This window comes from Protopterus annectens, chromosome 2.part0 (assembly GCF_019279795.1).
Source record: "Protopterus annectens isolate FY-2018-M chromosome 2.part0, PAN1.0, whole genome shotgun sequence".
In the NCBI taxonomy this organism is placed as follows: Eukaryota; Metazoa; Chordata; order Ceratodontiformes; family Protopteridae; genus Protopterus; species Protopterus annectens.
The window spans coordinates 1,976,520,175-1,976,538,874 of NC_056728.1; the positions used below are offsets into that span (position 1 = coordinate 1,976,520,175).

The 18,700-nt window shown below is 40.9% G+C and overlaps 1 long non-coding RNA gene across 2 annotated transcripts in view; it reads right to left on the bottom strand.

Moving 5' to 3' along the window:
- Positions 1-4,502: 4,502 nt before the first annotated feature.
- LOC122793681 overlaps positions 4,503-18,700 on the bottom strand; it is a 913,742-nt gene continuing 899,544 nt past the window's right edge. For both annotated transcript variants that reach the window (XR_006363507.1, XR_006363506.1), the window contains exon 3: positions 4,503-5,185. This is a non-coding gene — a long non-coding RNA (uncharacterized LOC122793681). The remainder of the gene's footprint in view (positions 5,186-18,700) is intronic.

The following is an 18,700-nucleotide window of genomic DNA, read 5'->3' on the forward strand; positions in this document are numbered from 1 at the left end:
CACACACACACACACACACACACACACACACACATACAGCCAAAAAACTCTAAATTATTCAGTACAATAACAGGAGGAGAAGTTTCTAACTAAAACGACTAACTCCTACACAGAAAAAAGGGAAAGGAAGGGAGGGGAAAGCCCTCTAAGTCAAAAGGGCCGAAGGAAGCCCTCTAACTCAAACGGACTACCCAACGAGAACAGAAATAATAATAATAATAGTAGCAATGACCTGAAACTCTCTAAATTAAACCAGTTTGGGACTGGGATGGGCCTAGCAGTAGGCAAAGGCCAACAAAAACAGCACAACAACGAACACTCTCAAAATATTACCACACCACTTTAAAGTTAGAAAAACTACAGTATATTATAACATTTTTATAGAATCACTTGAGATAAACAGAAAGGTTTCCACTTAGCCTAGAGCCTGCATGAAAGCACCTAATCTTGTTTAGTGGTAAACGAGATTTGGGTAATCTTCCCTGAGCATCATGGGATAGGGTATAGCCACGAGCCGGTGGAAGCTCTCGAGCTTTTGTATATGGCTGAGTCCCTTAACCAGCAATGAATGAAGGTGAGACATAACATCAAGAATTTCCCAAAGGTAGAAGCCAATAAACACTGCTACAAAGCAGACATTCCCACAGAAATTACTATAAACACTGACGGAAGTAAAATATTAAAATAAATATATTTTTAAAACAAACATAAATATTGAAAGAAAATAATAAATCTAATAATAAAATGAGAAAGAAGGGCATCCCCAAATGGTGCTTATCTGAGCAGTAAGCCTGAAAAATCAGCACTGGATTCTGTGAAAAGTCAGGGGACTTTCTTTTTGTGGATAGCAGAAAATGACTGACCACTCACTTCTTGTAATAGCTGAATGGTTCTCTCTCTCAATAAGTTCAGAAAATGAGCTGTCGAAGGAAGAAAGAAGGAGGGGAGTTTGATCTTTTGAAAGCTGCCCAGTACTGAGTTAGCTTGGCATATAACCAAAAATGCCACTGTGGCAGTGGGACTGATTAACATCATATGAACTTTTCCACCTCTGTGAGCTACTTCTATGTTGGTGGTTCATTTTCTGTGGTGGTACTGCCCCTGGTAATGCTTTGTGCCTTGCTCTTGGCATACAGTATTATATCAGTGAACCTGCAACACAACAGTGTCCTATTATGGCTGCCTGCAGCAATGATATCCTCTGCCATTCCCAGCCACACACAGTCTTGGAAAGGTTTGTCAATTTTATTCTTTACCAAGATGCACGTGTGTGTGTGTGTGTGTGTGTGTGTGTGTGTGTGTGTGTGTGTGTGTGTGTGTGTGTGTGTGTGTGTCTTGGGCTTTTAATAGTACCCCTGTCTCCTGATTTAATGCTGTTATCCTTCTCTTGACCATTTGACAAGACGTGTGCATCTGTTTGTTACAAATGTTGTTTAGTGTGTGCGCGCATGAGTCTTTGGCAGATTCCTGTGTCTCAGTACAATCTTCCATCATCCTTTCCATGGCTATATACCTGTTTGCTATTGTGCTGTGTCCATTTCCACCTCTGTCTCATACTGACAACAGCAATAGTCAGGTTACAACTGATCGCCTTCTCACAGCACTGTGTTAACAGCCACAGTGGCTGGGTATATTCTGTGTCTCTTACAATCCTCTTTGCACACAGCCATGTCATGACCTATGCACAGCAGCATTTGTTTCACCTGTAGCACGTCTTGCATGTATGCATAGGCACAGTGTTGCCTCCTCCAATCATGCAGTACCCTGTCATACTCATGGGTTATGTTCTCTTTGAGAGTGAACTCCTTCTGAAATAGACAGTACCCTGACATGTGCTTGCACTAAGCTGTCTCACAAAGTCTACTGTTTCCTATCTGTCCCTATTGCTGCCCTGCATCATGAGCACTTAGGTGCAGTGTTGATGTACATTACTAGTATCTTATCTTCTTAAAGTCTTCTCCAGTGAATTCCTGTTAAATTGCTACTCTTAATGTGGTCTACTAAAATATGGTGATCACACATTTTATTATTTTACAAGTCTCTTAGTGTAGTGATTATTTTAATAAAGTAACTTAGCTTGATCATCTCTGAATCAATGCCATAACGTATTGTGCTATCACAACTAAGCAATATTGTCATGCATGTCACTGCCTGTCTCGAGGCTAAAAGGTAATGTGTATACAATGCTTAAGCACAGATATTGAAGTCCATAGTACTATTTTGAATAGTGCACTGTTCCTGAATGATGATGCACATCACCTGCTGTCCATAACATGTGGCAATGTGCATGGACCTACTATTTTGCTCCTTATTCAGGCCTGTTGAGTGGATATAGCCTCTTCAGGTTCTGAGTTCAGCAGGGATCTTGCCTGGTTCAACTCCAGTACCAAGATATTTTTGTATCTGATACAGAGTGACTACAAGAAGTACCTTCTGGCCATTAAGATGGTCTCTGGTACCAATTTGTCAGGACAATGAGTTATACAATTGTCATCATCCACTCTGCTAACCAGAGCAGGCATTACTGTAGTGACTTGGGAGGCACCACACAGCATGCTGTATTTGTGGGAAGTGAGGCAGAGGATGGAGAGAGTGAGTCAGCATGACACAGTAAAAACGGTTCATACATTCAGTCAGTTTTTTTCTGGCTATTTTTTGTTGTCAAGATTACATTGCACTGGATAGTCTGTTTTCCTGTGGCTAAGGAGCTAGCCTTCAACAAGGACACCTGTCTATGGAGGTCTGATAGACTGCCCAGGCATGTCATGTGTAATTGAAATTCTGTTTGTCATACACATGTGAGGGAATGTGTTGTATTTTTTCACTTTTCTCTCCTTCTTCTACAGGTTCAGCTGTGGTGTAAGATGTGGAGTAGCAATAGCCACCTAGATCTGCTCAAGCAATGCACCTGGTTCTGGGTAACAAGTGGTCACCAGGTCTCTCTATCAACAGAGGGATGAAGGTCACTCTGATGAAGGTGACCTTGAGAGTTTGTTAGTGGCCTCTGTGGCCACTTCACAGGAGGGGATACACGTTCCCCTTCTAAGAGTGACCCAGAGGTGCCACACAGAGTCACCACATATCAGAAGCAGTGGCTGGTCATGTCTGAGGTATATCAACAGATAGACAGCTATACTTGGACCCTAGACAGCCTCTGTTGAGCCTCATAGAGTCATATGACTATCTAGCCTTGTCCACAGCAACTCCAGGGGCAGTCTGCCCATGATGTCAGCCATGGAAGTGACTAATCTCTGTCTAGTGTCTCCTCTGGGTCAGTTAGGCAGACCATTTGCTCCTCACAGTGTTCTGCATTATGGGCTTCCCCAGTCGTATATATAATTCCCCATGTCCTGCATGTTATCCAACCCTCCCAATCACCAGTTATTTTCCCTCTCTATGTCTGCATCCCTTTGCTGCTGTCTCTTCATTTTGTGTCCATACTTCCCCATTTCTGTTTTATGTCTGTCTGTTTGCTCCTACTATCTTCTCTGCTTCCTCTTTCCTTCTCATAAAAGTTCCTTGTTACCATCCCCATTTGTCCTTCTAAGAGCATGTAAAATAGCACCTGTCATCAAAAAAGTTCTTCTTGCCTTCCACCTGACTTTCCTTCAGGTTACCCTTGTATATGTTTCTCATTTTGCTTTTGACCATTTTTTGCTTTTCCTATCCCTCCCTTTCCTTCTCATTTAAATAAGGAGCTGGACTGGCACTTTACTGTGCAGGCCGTACTGCATCTTTGAAGAACTTTATTGTGCCTTTGAAGGTGTACCACCTTACTGTTCTGTCACATGAGTCAAGTGACTGCCCACAGTGTGGCTGCTTTGCTACAGTTAAGTAGTATAGTTGCTGCCAGTAATGTGGTTGCCCTAAATTAATATGCAGCCTGCTTCCTGGAATATTGGTGCTGTGCTGATCATATTACATGCCTAAGCAGCATCAAGACGCATTTCACAACAATCTTGACATTTATTGCTATTCCACATCATTGAAAATCATGCAAATTCTACATATGCATGTAAAACAATAATAATGTCAATAATGTTGACCTGTAAATTTACAAAAAATAATGGTTTACTTTATTTCTAATGTCAGATAAATGAATCCAGGAAACATACAAGCAAAGCCTTAGAACCTTACAACCATGGCCTACTTAGGAACCATCACAGCATACAAAAGTATACATATTAAAGCAAATATAGGACAAAAGTGGCCTACTTGAGGAAAAAATGAAATGTAATATACTAATATACCATCCAATCTCCAGTTAAATCCTTCTGATATTAAAATAAATATGTCGTCTGTTAATTAAGAAACTAAATATAGTTTCTGAGGTGAGACAATTAAATTTTTAATTCCAGTGTAGGATATCATTCACCAAATTATTGTTCGCTGCAAGAAATGTCCCAAGAGAGGATGGGATCTTGAACAGGTGGCCTAAAGTGAAAAGGTGCTACATAAGAAAGCTCTGTATACTTTATGTGAGGCAAGAAAAGATTCCAACCCTGAATACTTTTTTTTTTTTGCAACAACTTTATTATCAATTAAAGAACAGTAAATGTGAACTAAATAAATTATCAGTCTAGATTCACTTACACAGGATATTAGACACAAAAAAACTGAAACAACAATGTAGAAACAGGAATCATAATGAAAACTACATATCTGAGGTACCAAACAGCATGAATACACTGGTAATAATTCAATTAATATACTGAATGCATTTTTTTCTTTCTTTTTTTTTGACAACTTTATTAACAGTTAACAAATTCTTAGTCTAAAAATAATATGAGCTGTAACAAACACTACAATATGAACAGATGTAACAGTTGGAATCATAATGAACACTGCACAAAATCTAAGATAACATAAAGACTCCACTGTTACAATAAAATTATGTCTGTCCACAAAGCTGGACACTTTTTCATTAGTCAGACACTTGTGCCAAAAATATTTAATTTATTACAGTTAACCAAATTTGATAAACAATCACAAACCTTTGACATATTAAGCAATTCATCAAAATTGACATGAAATCTTGCTTATTAATACAGTTAACTGGGTCTTGTGGTGCTAGTCATTGAGAAGATGTCCACTGTGCAGCAAATAAAAGTTCATATAACTGCAGCTTTTGCAAGTAACCATATGTAAGTTGTTCAAGTCAGGTGCATAGTCTCCAAGTCGATCACTGTAAAGAAAGAAAATTATCTGTAAGCTTGCTAGTCCTACTGAACAGCTAATAACCATTCAAGTTTGTTTACTGGTTTACACTCCCACAAATTATGAATTAAAGCAACACCCACTCCCCTACATTCAGGACACATCTGCTTAAACCTTTTGTGAAGTAAATATGGTATCCAGCAGAAAAAAAACAGTCATGTCTTTCATATATGCAATTAAGACCACTCAGTTCTAGTGCCATCACTCTCACTTATCCCACATTTGCGTCACTAGTTTGTCCTGTATTAACCCCTTAACACATACTAAGAGCTGCTGATTTGGCCATATAATATCATCCATTGACAAATCTAGGTAGAAACCTGCTGCTTGTATTGCTTCTTACTGCTTCCTCAACATTACCAGTCTCTGATAAAGTATACTTAAGTAGAATGAATGTCTGTTCTGTGCATTCTCATAAACCAGAGTGCACCACTGCTTATCTGACTTGAAAATACTTCTACACATGGAGGGACAGCCCCATGGAGGAAGAGAAACTGGTTGGTCAAAAGGAAGAGTGGGATGAGTTATAAGGGCCTGTGGGATAGACACAGTTCTGCTCTCAATGGAGGGAGGGGGATGCAGATCACTTGGCCACAAAAGGCATGATTCACACTTTCACAAGAATAGTGGAACTAGGTGGGTACATTGTACTCAGAATTACTATGTGGCTGAAATGTTGGGGCACACAGATAAGAATCATACATAGATTGCACCTGACTCCAGATAAACTAACGGGAAGTGGCAGGAAAATGGATAACTCTAGTTGGCAGTTAGGAGTTAATATGGTACATATGTTTTGAGACTGTCCAAGACCTTACATTAGATAGATAAAGGCAGTAAATATGTAGAATAGTATTTTCAAGTAAAGGTGTGAGTGTGTGAGTGTGTGTGTGTGTGTGTGTGTGTGTGTGTGTGTGTGTGTGTGTGTGTGTGTGTGTGTGTGCCTTCTGTGGAAGGTTGGCCGCCGGGCTGGCAACTAGACACTGTAAAACTCCACTGCCAATCATGAGCAGACAGGTGATCCACTGTGGCAACCCCTAACCAGGAAAAGCCGAAAGAAGAAGAAGTATTTTCAAGTAAAAGTTTGAATTTAAAAAAGAAGCATGTATTTCTGGGTTAGATAATAATAAGTCAGGGTGGAGACAAGATACAGATTAGAAATGGTTTTCCTATCCATGGTAATTAAAAGTTATGTACTCACCATAACTAGGCATCTGTGTTGTCCATTTTCATTCTTCCTCAATGAATGTGCTACAGATCCGATCCTCGGATCCGACTCAGCCGCATACTTTAGACTCTGTATCCAACTCTCAAGCTCCTCCCTGTACCCTCAATAACTCAGATCGAGTTTGTTGCCATAAGATCCCCATAAATTAGTTAAAGAAAGGGATAGTTCAAAGAACAGGGCTCAACCCCAGAACTACAAGTTCCAATAAGAAATCCAACATATTCCTCCAGAAGATTTTAGGAAGGGGGATGGATGGGGGGGTGAGTTGAAGGAAAATGAAAATAGCCAACACAGATGCCTAGCTATGGCGAGTACATAACTTTTAAATCTGATGTTGTCCTTTTCGTTCTTCCTCAATGAATGGGACGGAGTCCCCAGCTACGTTAATCTTGGGTGGCCCTCATGGAAGGATATTCTGGAGAACCACTGAGCCAAAGGCAGCTCTGTTTCTGGATATTAGATCCAATTTGTAATGAGTAACAAAGGTATGATCATGAATCATGTGGCTGCTGCACAAATATCATCAATAGAAGTTCTTGACCAAACAGTAGATGAAGTGGCTATAGATCTAGCTGAGTGGGCTTTAGATGGTCTTGGTAGAGGAATGCCTTGTTGAGAATAGATGGATCTCCTTGGGGGGATGTGCAGGTGAGGTATTAGAAGAGGGGGAGCTCATCTATGGGAAATGACTGGAAGCTAGTTGGAAATGGCTGTCCCTGTGGAATAGGCCTGATGGACTCAGAGCTCAAAACCAAAGAGGGAATAGTAGGTGGATCCAAGGGATGAGAGACTGGATCTCTAGAAAGAGAAAAAGCCCTTTGCACAACCTCGAAGGCAGATGGACCGGGAGAAGCCGTCCACAACTATATGCACCACAGCCGAGACTTCCACTACAGGTAGATGATGATTTTGACCGGATCCATGCAAGAAGGAGGGAACTGGACCCGAACTGTCCAGCACTGAGATTCCAAGTGGCAAGGATGGATACACTGAGACTCCAAGTGGCAAGGATGAATCTGATAACATCAGAGTAGATGCCAGCCCCATGGATCCAATGCCAAAATTTCGGTTCCAGGACCCAATTCAATCCAAAGGAATAGGAGCAGAACTGATCAGGGATGCCATTGAGGAAGTAATTCTCTTCAGATCCAATTCAATACTCACAGAGCTGTCAGATCCTGGGGCTCTAAAACTGAAGGACAGATCAGAGAAGGAGATAGTACTGTGTGAGTAGTGGCCTAGAGACTCATGGATGCAATAGGGGCCAGAGCTGAAATGACCCATCTGAGCTCTGAGAGACTTTCCCATCATCTTATCCACATCTGCTTCAGAAAGACTTCTGGAGGAACTGGAGGATGTGGTATTTGAAGCTTTAGGATCCAAAGATTTTTGGATCCAAGATGTATACCTTCGGGTACGAGGACATTGAATCCAATACTTTAGCAACTTTTGGAGGCAATTCTGAGGAAGTCCTGGGGGGGGGCTTTAACAGGGACTGCTTTCTATGCTCCAAAGGAGTTTTAGAGGTTTCACTGGAGGGGGGGGGTTTCAGCCCCTGAAGAAGATGCAGTTGAAGGAGGAAGAAGACCCTTCAATATAAGTTTGCTGCATCTATCAACTAATGCCTTGTGTTAAAAGCATCACATATAGAGCAGCTGGTGTTTAAATGAACTGCTCCAAGACAATATACACACTCCTTGTGGGTGTCTGAGTTAGGAGTTTTGTGCCTGCAAAAAGTACATTTTTTAAAGCCTATCAGCTTGTTGGCCATGACAGTTGAAGACAGGCATGATAGAGAGAAAAGAGACTTTTTTTAAAGAAATATTTTAGAAAGAAGAAAAGGAAAAAATAAAAAAATAACAGTCAACCAAAATTCAGTATTGCAGCTGCCTATTTTTGAGGGCGGGTCTCATTGGGACAACCTCATTGAGTCCTGGATGCCTGTGAGCCAAAAGCTCTATTATCCATCTGGTTTCCTCTCTTTCAGTGATATTATTCATATCACCTCCCCTGGCATTTATTCTCACATTCCATATTGCTGTAAACATGAAGTGATGCCCCTCATTATTGGATATATGTCTATAAAGAGCATTCCGCTCATTCTTGTTCCTTATGGTTGATAAATGTTGAAGGATTCTGACCTTAAACATACAGTTGGTTTTGCCCACATAGAAGCTTGAACAAACCTGACACTCTGCTAAATAAACAATATTCTTAGTTCTACAATTGGCCTTTGCTCCAAACTGATAAACTCTACCTGTTATGGGCTGCCGAAACTCCACTTATTTATATAGCAACATGAAATGGCATGAAAATAGGTGAGTGCAATACTGAATTTTGGTTGGCTGTTATTTTATTTAAATATTTGTGTATTAGAAGCATTATTTTATTTGATGAAGGGCAGGAGCCCGAAAGCGCTCATCTTTTATATGTTTTATATTGCCATTAAACTGTGGTTTTTAGTGGTGGTCTGCTGTAGTTTTGTTTTTTTCACTGTGGTTCTTGGTGCTTGACAGTCAGACCTTTGGTGAGGCATCTTCATTTATTATCCTTTCGCTTGGTCTTATTGTGTGTTTTGGGGACTTGCACACTATGCAGGATACAACTGTTCTGAATAAGGAGAAAGAAGGTGAACCGAGAGTATTTCCGTGTACATGGGCTGAAAGAGCTAGGATGAACTTGGTTACAGCGGATAATCCGCTGTTGAGTTTAGATTTACATGTTGCCACACAGAGACAAGTTATGGAGCCTGTAAGTACTGCTATAGAACATAATTTTGAAGAGACTTTGAGAGATTTCACATATAAAGTCAATAGACTGAAACGCCTGCAATGCAAAGAAATCACTTTGAGGCTTGCTTGAAATTTGGTATGGTGCCGAGGGGTATGAGGGTGTTCTGTATGCCCACCCAAGGAAAGCACTATCCTGAATTGTTAGCCAAGTGGCAACAAATCAACATAAATATGGCTTTCTCATATATGAGATTGTTAGAATTTTTTGCACCAGAGGAAGAACAACTCAATAAAGAGGTGGAGTCACTGCAGCAGAAGTTGGAGACAGAATTTAAGGAAGAAAGGTATGTGAAAAGACTGGATGAAATGTATTGTGTTTTTTCGACCACAGAGCAGAGGATGCAACAACAGAAAGTCAAAAAATTGCATAGAGACTATGCGGACTTTATGTCTGGGCAAATATTTGTCTGGCCAAAAGAGAATAACAGGAATGTCAATACTAACACCAATACTGCTACATCCATAGAGTCATCCAGGAGGTTGGTTCCAGGAGGGCAGAATAACCAAGATGTTCCTAGGGAGATAACCAATGAGGGAGGACAACAGCTGATGACAGGGGTACATCCAAGAATGGGTGAGAGAGAGAGACGAACATGAGAGGTATGTCAGCGGAGACTCCTGAAGGCCGAGGAGAAAGCAGCAGAGACAGAGACTCTGATATTGTTTTATCTTCATCCAGTGTGGGTGGAGAAGTTGCCAATATAACAACAGTTGCTGCCATGAGGCATTCGTCCACTGACAACAGAACAGGCAGCGATGATAGGCGTTTGGGGGCCAGACCCAAAACACAGAACAGTGAGCGTTTCTTTGCTCATTTTACCAGCCCCAGTTAAGAAGAAGGCAGAGTGGAAAAGACCGCACAGCAAGGGCAGGGGAGCGAAGAAGAGGAGAATATCCCAGTGACTGGTGATTCTATTGTTTTCAATTTAACTGACTATGCTCTTACAGATGATGAACTTTTTGTCCTGAATAAGGGATTAAATTTGTACCCAGTAGGGACAGTAATTTTAGTGAAATTATAATGGACATTATGCTATTTAGTAAGAATGTCATGTTAAAAGAAATGTATGCTAAAGACAGCCAACCAAGACAGTTTGTTTTGAGACAAACTAGTTGTTTTGTCCCAGTATTTAATTTGACTATACAGACATTTATTAAATGTTGTGAGCAAGATGTCATGTCATATTTACAGGATACTAATAATAAAATGTTTTTTTAATTTAACCATTAAACAAAGGCAGGCACTTCATGATTTACAGAATAATACAGATTTGGTTATTAAACAAGCAGACAAGGGGGAGCAGTGGTGGTTCATGAACAGGAGTATGTATTTAGGTAAATTACAAGAATTGTTGTCAGATGTAACCACATTCATTCAAATTTCACCCGTTTTAGTCACTAGATTGGTTAATGAGGTACGGGGTAATTTGAAATATCTGACCAGTACAGGATTGATGGAAGAGGATTTGTTTAAGTTTTTATGGATTGAACATCCAGTTATTCTGATATTTAAAGCCTTGCTGAAAGTGCACAAGGACTTAAAAACCCATTAGGCCCATTGTCTCCGGGAGAAGGTGGATTACACAGAATATATCCATATGTGTGGAATATACATTGAGACCTCATGTAGAGGTAGTAAAAGAGATACTTAGGGATACGGGACATTTTTAATTTCATTAAAAGAATATTTGAAGACAAGTGGTAAAATAGATCACAACATGGTAACACGACGTAAAAATTTGTTTACGGTCATAAGCAATGAATATGGGTAAATGCTATCTCTCGTTTGCTAAGAGACATGCATTTGGCAGGAGGTAGGAGGCTGGAGTTGCTAACCAACTTATTAGAATTAGTATTGGAATAGAACATATTTACATGTGCAAATAACACATATAAACAAGCACAGGGGGGTGGCCATGGGTACTTCCTGTGCTAACACTTATGCAAATTTGGTTTTATCACATTGGGAAAGGCAATTTGTGTTAGGGACACAGAATATCTGGAGGGAAAAAGTTTGGCTATATAGGCACTTTTGTGGATAATATTTTTATGTTGTGGAAGGGGGATGAGAGAGCTGAGAGACTTCATTGCTTATCTGGAAACAACCACCACATTTCTTCGGTTTTCAGTTAACTTCTGAAGGACCATGATAGATTTCCTTGACATTAGGATAATGCAAGATAAGGATGGTTTCAAAACTACATTGTATAGGAAGAAATGTTGGAAGAATAGCATACTAACTTATGATAGTATGCATCCGAGGTTTACATTTAGTAATATAATTATGGGGCAGTTAGGAAGGGTGTCAAGGGTCTGTACAAAAGAACAGGACTTTGAGAAAGAAGTCAGTAACTTAGAAGGTTTTTTTTCTGGCAAGGGGTTATAATGAAGATCTAATATGTAATGTGACATGCTCAAGGAAGAAATATAAGAAAGAAAGGATGTGTCCATGGCTAAGGAGTAACAACAGAGCTGGCAGCTCTAAGGGTAGAAGGAGGTTAGAAATCAGGAGGTCAGGATCATGCTGACCTACAGTAGCAATGTACATGGGATCTGCGATATAATCAGGAACAATTGTGGGATACTAATGACTGATGATAAACTGAGGGGAATAGTGGGAGATTGACCGAAGTTTAGATTTAGGAGAAATAAAAATTTAAAGGAGATTTTGAGTAAAGAAGGGAAAGAAGAGCAAAAACAGATGATATATGAATTAGGGGACCAGATCATGTGGCACATGTAAAGCCTGTTGTTATATAAATAAAGAAGTGGAGTTTCAGCAGCCTATAAAAGGTAGAGTTTTATCAGTTTGGAGCAAAGGCCAATTGTAGAACTAAAAATATTGTTTATTTAGCAGAGTGTCAGGTTTGTTCAAGCTTCTATGTGGGCAAAACCAACTGTATGTTTAAGGTCAGAATCCTTCAACATTTATCAGCCATAAGGAACAGGAATAAGTGGAATGCTCTTTATAGACATATATCCAATAATGAGGGGCATCACTTCATGTTTAGAGCAATATGGAATGTGAGAATAAATGCCAGGGGAGGTGATACGAATAATATCACTGAAAGAGAGGAAGCCAGATGGATAATAGAGCTTTTGGCTCACAGGCATCCAGGACTCAAAGAGGTTGTCCCAATGAGATCCGCCCTTAAACATAGGTGGGTGCAATACTGAATTTTGGTTGGCTGTTATTTTATTTAAATATTTGTGTATTAGAAGCATTATTTTATCTGATGAAGGGCAGGAGCCCGAAAGCGCTCATATTTTATAGATTTTATATTGCCATTAAACTGTGATTTTTAGTGGTGGTCTGCTGTAGTTTCGTTTTTTCACTGTGGTTCTTGGTGCTTGACAGTCAGACCTTTGGTGAGGCCGCTTCATTTATTATGCTTTCGCATGGATCTAGTTGAGTGAGTTTGGGGAGGTTTTGGTGATGTCATAACCTTTTGAGAGTAAATCCATGAGATACAGTCTGTAATTCATTTAGCTAGGGTAACTTTAAAAACTGGTTGGCCTTGGCGATTTGGGGAGAAAGATCCAAAAAGCTGGTCTGACTTTCCAAACTGTTTTGTCCTGTGAAGGTAAAAACGTAGTTGTCTGTGCACATCAAGGAGTGCTGAAGCATGTACTCTCCTTTATTGGCAACATCTGGAAAGAAAACTGGCAAGTGAATGGATTGGTTAATGTTATTTTCAGAACCTACCTTAGGTAAAAAGGAAGTGTTAATCCAGTCACAGAAACCCTATCTTTATGAAAAACAATGTAAGGAGTTTTTGCTGAAAAAGCCTGGAGTTCAGAAATTCTTTTTGCCAGAGCTATAGCTACCAACAAAACCATCTTCCATGACAGAAATGTTATGTCAGATTTGTCTGAAGGTTCAACGGGTTTTTGTGTCAAACCTTCAAGTACTACAGTAAGATCCCAAAGCAGTGAGTGATCTTTTATTGGAGGCCTTAGAAGAAAAATATCTTTCATAAAAACTTTACACAATCTAGTGAAAGTGAAGGGAAAAGATTTATTTCCTGTGTGGAAATTTGAAACTGCTGCCAATTGAAGTTAAATTGTAGAGAAACTGGTACCATCTTTGAAAAGAGTTGTCAAAAACTGAAGAATAGCCAAAGTTGGTGCAGAAAAGGGATCAATGTCCTTATCTGATGCCCAAATAGAGAATCTTTTCCACTTGTTTTTATAAACCTTTTTGGTAGAATTCTTTTAAGAAGCCAAAATAATGTCAGAAACTGTGGAAGAGAGCCTGGACTGTCTAACTATTACTGGAAGTGGAGAAACCATACAGTTAATTTGAGGGCCTGAATGTTGGAGTGTTGAATCCCCGACGGGTGACACAGGAGATCCTGAGTAGGCTCCAGTATTCATGGAGGATAACGAAGATGAGACTATAGAAAGGGGAACCATATTTGCTGATGCCAGAATGGGGCAATGAGAACTACTGAGCTCTTCAGCCTGCTTGCTTTCTGAAAAAATCTTGGAATTAAGGGAAGAGGAGGATAACCATAAAGGAGACCCAAGGGCCAAGTGTGAAAAACGGCATCTCTCAGTGACTCCCCCTGAGGGGGATCAGAGAGAAGTACCTGCTGCATTTGTTGATAGGAGTGGCAAAAAGGTTGCAGCATGGTTGGCCCCAAACCCTTAAGATCATATCCACTACCGACTGACTGAGAGACTACTTGTCAGGCATCACAATGGATCTGCTTAGATTGTCCACAAGCATGCTGGATTTCCCCAGGATGTGTGTTGCAATTTGAAAGTGGTCTGATGAGATCACCCATTCCCAAACCCTCATGACCTCTCTGCAAAGGGGTAAGATCGGGTTCCTCCTTGTTTTTTGATGTACCAGACTATAGACATGTTGTCTGTCTGAACAGCAAGAGTCCCCAAAGAAAGAGCATCTTGAAATGGCTGCAATGCTAAAAGGACTCCTCTCACTTCTAGGACATTAATATGCAACTTGGTCTCTTGGGGGAAAACATGCCTTGGACAGTTCTTCCATAGAAATGCTCCCCCACCCCATTTGAGAAGCGGCCGTGGTCACTGTGGCTACTGAGTTCAGTAGAACAAAAGGTCTGCCCAGAAAAAGATTGTCACTTACAAATCAGGGTGAGTTTTATTTGAAAGGACAGGGTTTGATATAGAATGGACCACTGTACAGCTAGAGCTCATTGGGGAACCCGCATAAAGAAGCATGCAAGAGGAAGTAGCACTATGCCAGTGCTTGAAGCACTAACCTTGCTGGGAGAGATGAATGGGAAAGGATAGCCTGAACCTGATTTCTGATAGAAGTAAGGCAGTGGGGAGGAAAAGATGCTATCTGTGTAGTTGTGTTTAAAACTATCCCGAAGAATTCCAGGCTCTAAACTGGTGCAAGTTTTGATTTGGCATGTTGAAGTTGATGCTTGTATCAGGTGGTTAGAAGCCAGACGTCTAGATATGGAAACACCTGGAATCCCTCAGTCTCAAGTAAGGTGTGATTACTGCCATGCATTCGGTAAACACCCTGGAGGTTGTGGTGAGTCCAAAGGGCAGAGCTCTGAATTAGTAATGATCGGATCCCAGTTGAAAGCAAGGTGTCTTGTGGATCATCTGCCTAGTTTGATATGATAACACGTGTCCTGAAGAGCTACACAGCACATCCAAATGTCCTTGTGCAGGAAGGGCAGAATGGACTGAACCATGACCATTTGGAACTTCACTTTCTTTACATACTGGTTCAATTTGCTTAGATCCAAAATGGGTCTGAGGTCCCCTGATTTCTTTGGCACTAAAAAGAAGCCTGAATAAGTTATGAATCCTATCTGGTCTGGTGGGATTTTTTTGATGACTCTTTTGTCTGGAAGCTTTTGGATTTCTTGTGCTGCTGCCTTCTTCTGACTGGGTGGAACATTGGGAAGTTTCTTCATTTTATAGTGAAGAAGGGAAAATGGTATGCAATAACCTCTGGATATTATTCTTAGCACCCACAAATCTTTTGTGATGTTTGTCCAGGCATTCAGGTGCAAAGAGAACTAACCCTCAACTGCCTTCAGAGTAAGACAGTTGGGCAGCACTTCAGGAGTGCTGATAAGGCCTGTCTGAAAAAGAATCTCTAAAGCCCTTGTTTTTTGGGCCTCCTCTGATTCTAGGGTGATGTCTACCAATAAAACTTCCCCTTCTGCACCTGGAGGAATGTTCCTCATGCAAATCCTGGAAAGATCCCTGAGATTTATTTATTTATTTGACATTAGTTAACTGGGATAGTCCATCTGAGCAAAAGCCCTTTTTTTTAGTGGAGGCCCAGGTAGAAAAGCTCCACAGTACACGTAAGCAAGAAATTTTACAAAATTGAAGATGCATATAGTGAAAATTTTACAATAAAAAATTTAAGCAAATGTAGATAAAGCTCCACAGTACAATATAGTAAGAGGCATTACAACATTGAAGAAAAAACATAGCAAAGAAATATAGAAGAACACATTTGAATGAATTTACATAACACAGTGGGTTATCTTCAGAGGGTAACTGTACAATACAGAGCAGTTAAGTGCGTTATGGTAGTAGAGAAGGGAGGAATAGAGAGGATAGTGATAGAGAAAGGGGTGGGTTCATGTGGGATGATTACAGAGGCAAATCCATGTGCTATTAAGGTACCTTTTGAGAGTTTTCTTGAATTTGTGGATGTAGGAAATGTGTCTATGGTTCATTGGGAGCTTGCTCCATGCAAGAGCAGGGAAGTAGCTGTAGAGATTCTGTCCAATAGATTTTTTAGGTTTGTGTATTTGTAAGAGACATTGGTCAGAGCTTCTGAGGGATTGAGGGAGCTTATAGAGGGAGAAAAGTGAGGAAATGCTAGGGCAAAAAGAGGGCTTATTTAAAATAGTATGGATAATGAGAAGTTGGGTAAGTAAGAGTTGGTTAGGAAACTCTAGCCACCTGAGTATCTGGAGAGCATGACAATGGTGTGATCTTGAGGGCAGATTGACTGCAAATCTAGCAACTTGGTTGTAGGTGGTTTCAAGTTTAGAAAGTAGTGAAGACTGTACGTTTGTTAAAATTTGGGAGCTGTAAAAGAGGTTAGGGAGAAGGTAAGCTTGGGCTAGTGAGATCCTGGAGATGGGTGTGAGGAACCTTTTGTTTCTATAGACCAAACCAAGCTTTTGGTGGGTTTTATTGATGCAGTTAAGTACATGAAGGTCAAATGCTAGTTGATCGTCCACTATTATTCCAAGCAGTTTAGTGTGTGATTCAGCTACGATTGTAGTGTTGAGGAAAGAGCTGGTGAATGAGGATTTAAGATGGTAAAGGGATTTTGGGAGGAAGAGAAGAAGTTTTGTCTTTTTAGTGTTTAGTATGAGTTGGTTGTTAGTGAGCCATGTTTCAGTGAGGTTGAAAGATGTTTGTGTCAAGGTTAATAGGTCAGTGGGACCACACTTTCTTGCTGCCTCTCTGGTTCCTAGAGAAGGTCTGCTGAGGCATAGAAAACTTGATCCCTATGGCAGACAGAGTTTTTCCATCTTTTTCGCTGCAGGTAAGCATATCCTTTACTGATGGCCCAAACAAGGAAGTGCCATCAAATGGGATGTTAATAAAGGATGTCTTAAAAGGCTCCACAGTGTCACACAGTCACATCCAGGCATGTCTCCTTATGACAATGCCTGAATTGGCTACTCATAAGGTACCTTCAGCTGTGTGAGAGATTAACCTCATTGAAGTGTTCAATATAGATAAATGAATGGCTAGTTGAGAAGATGTTCTTTTGAAATCCTCATCAGACATGGACTCAGAGAGTATTTGAAAGTTCTTTAGTCAAATCTCTCTGAAGTCTACTAAAATGTGTCAGGTAGTTCAGTGACCTCAGGGCAAAGGTAGCCGAGGTAAACACTTACTTTCCAAATCTGCCAACACTCTAGATTCTCAATTAGGCAGATGGACTACAGAGCTCTGTTCAGCTAGCTCTTTCTTAGTGGCTGCTGCCATCACCACAGAATCAACTGGAACCCCTTTGCTCCAGTGAGGTCTGTCTGCAGGTGGTGCCAAGAACTTGTCAGAGCACTTGGGGATGTGCTCAACAGTATCTGGCTCCTTCCATGCCCAGTAGGAAACCAGATCAATAAGTTCATCTGCCGGGGGGGGGGGGTGACCCAAGATGTAGATGTGCCAAAACCAAAAGCCTCCAAGAACACCAATTCTTTGGGAGAAAGGGTTTGGGATGACCAACCACCTTATTGCTTTAGGGTCTCTAGAATATCTCCAAAGGAGATGTCATCCAGTGGTGATCTGAAGGATCCCTCTCCTTCATCAAAATCAGTGTCTTCCATGAGAGACTTCAAGGTGGAGTCTATGTGTTTCCTTTTACATGTCCTCTTCTGGGACACCACTTCCAAGAGGTGTTCTAGAGAGATGTCAGAAGAGGGGGAAGTTCCTCTATTCAAACAGGCTGGAGGCTCACTGGAACTAGTTGTCCCTGTGGAATAAGTCTGAGTGACTCCGAGTTTGGAACCGATGAGAGCAAAGGGGTAGGATCCAAAATATGAGAAGACAGTTCTCTCTGGAGAGAAAAAAAACTTTTCCATCACCTTAAAGAATAAGGGACCAGGAGAAGCCCAGACCCACTCCCTCACAGCCAAAGCTTCTGAGGAAAGTAGATCACAGTCAGCCCTGGATCCGAGCCTCAATGGGAGAATTGGATCTGAATTGTCTAGAGATAAAGCTCTGAGGGGAAGGGATGGATCTAACAACACTGGAGCTGACCCTACCACCTCGGACCCAATGGTGACACTTCAGCTCCAAGACCCATTCTGATTTGAGGGTATCAGAGCAGAACCCATCAATGAAACAGTTGAAGTGGAGGAGGAAATTTTCCTCAGATCCGATGCTGAACTTCTCATGGATTTTGGATCTGGGTGCTCTGAAACCATGTGTCAAATCAGAGAAGGAGTCAGAATGGACATTGAGTGTACACTCACAGATCCAGTAGGGGACAGAGCTGGCAGGACCTCCATCTGGATCTGAGCTCTGAGAAATTTTCACTTCATCCTATCCACATCCATTTCTGATAAACTTCTGGAGGACTAGAAGACACTGTGGAAGGGGGCCTGGATTGTTTCTTTGGAGTCTGAAACAATTGCACAGGCAAGGAGGGTAAAATATGCTTAACCATGTACTCAGGAGTACAGTTCCTACGGGACATACCTGGCTTCAGATACAAAGACTTAGGATCTAGCGTGGATGTCATTGGTGAAGGAGAAATGACTATTGGAGCTGAAACCTTCAGATCCGAGGATGGTTTTGAATCCGAGGGTAGGCTATGAGACTTTGGCTTCGAAGATGTCGGATCCATAATTTTTCTCACTTTTTCCCTAGGCTCCAATGAAGACCTGGGGGACTTCAGTGGAGACCTCTTCTTGTGCTTTAAAGAAGCTACTTTACTGGATTTTGAAGGGGTTAGAGCCCCAGAAGATGAAGCAGC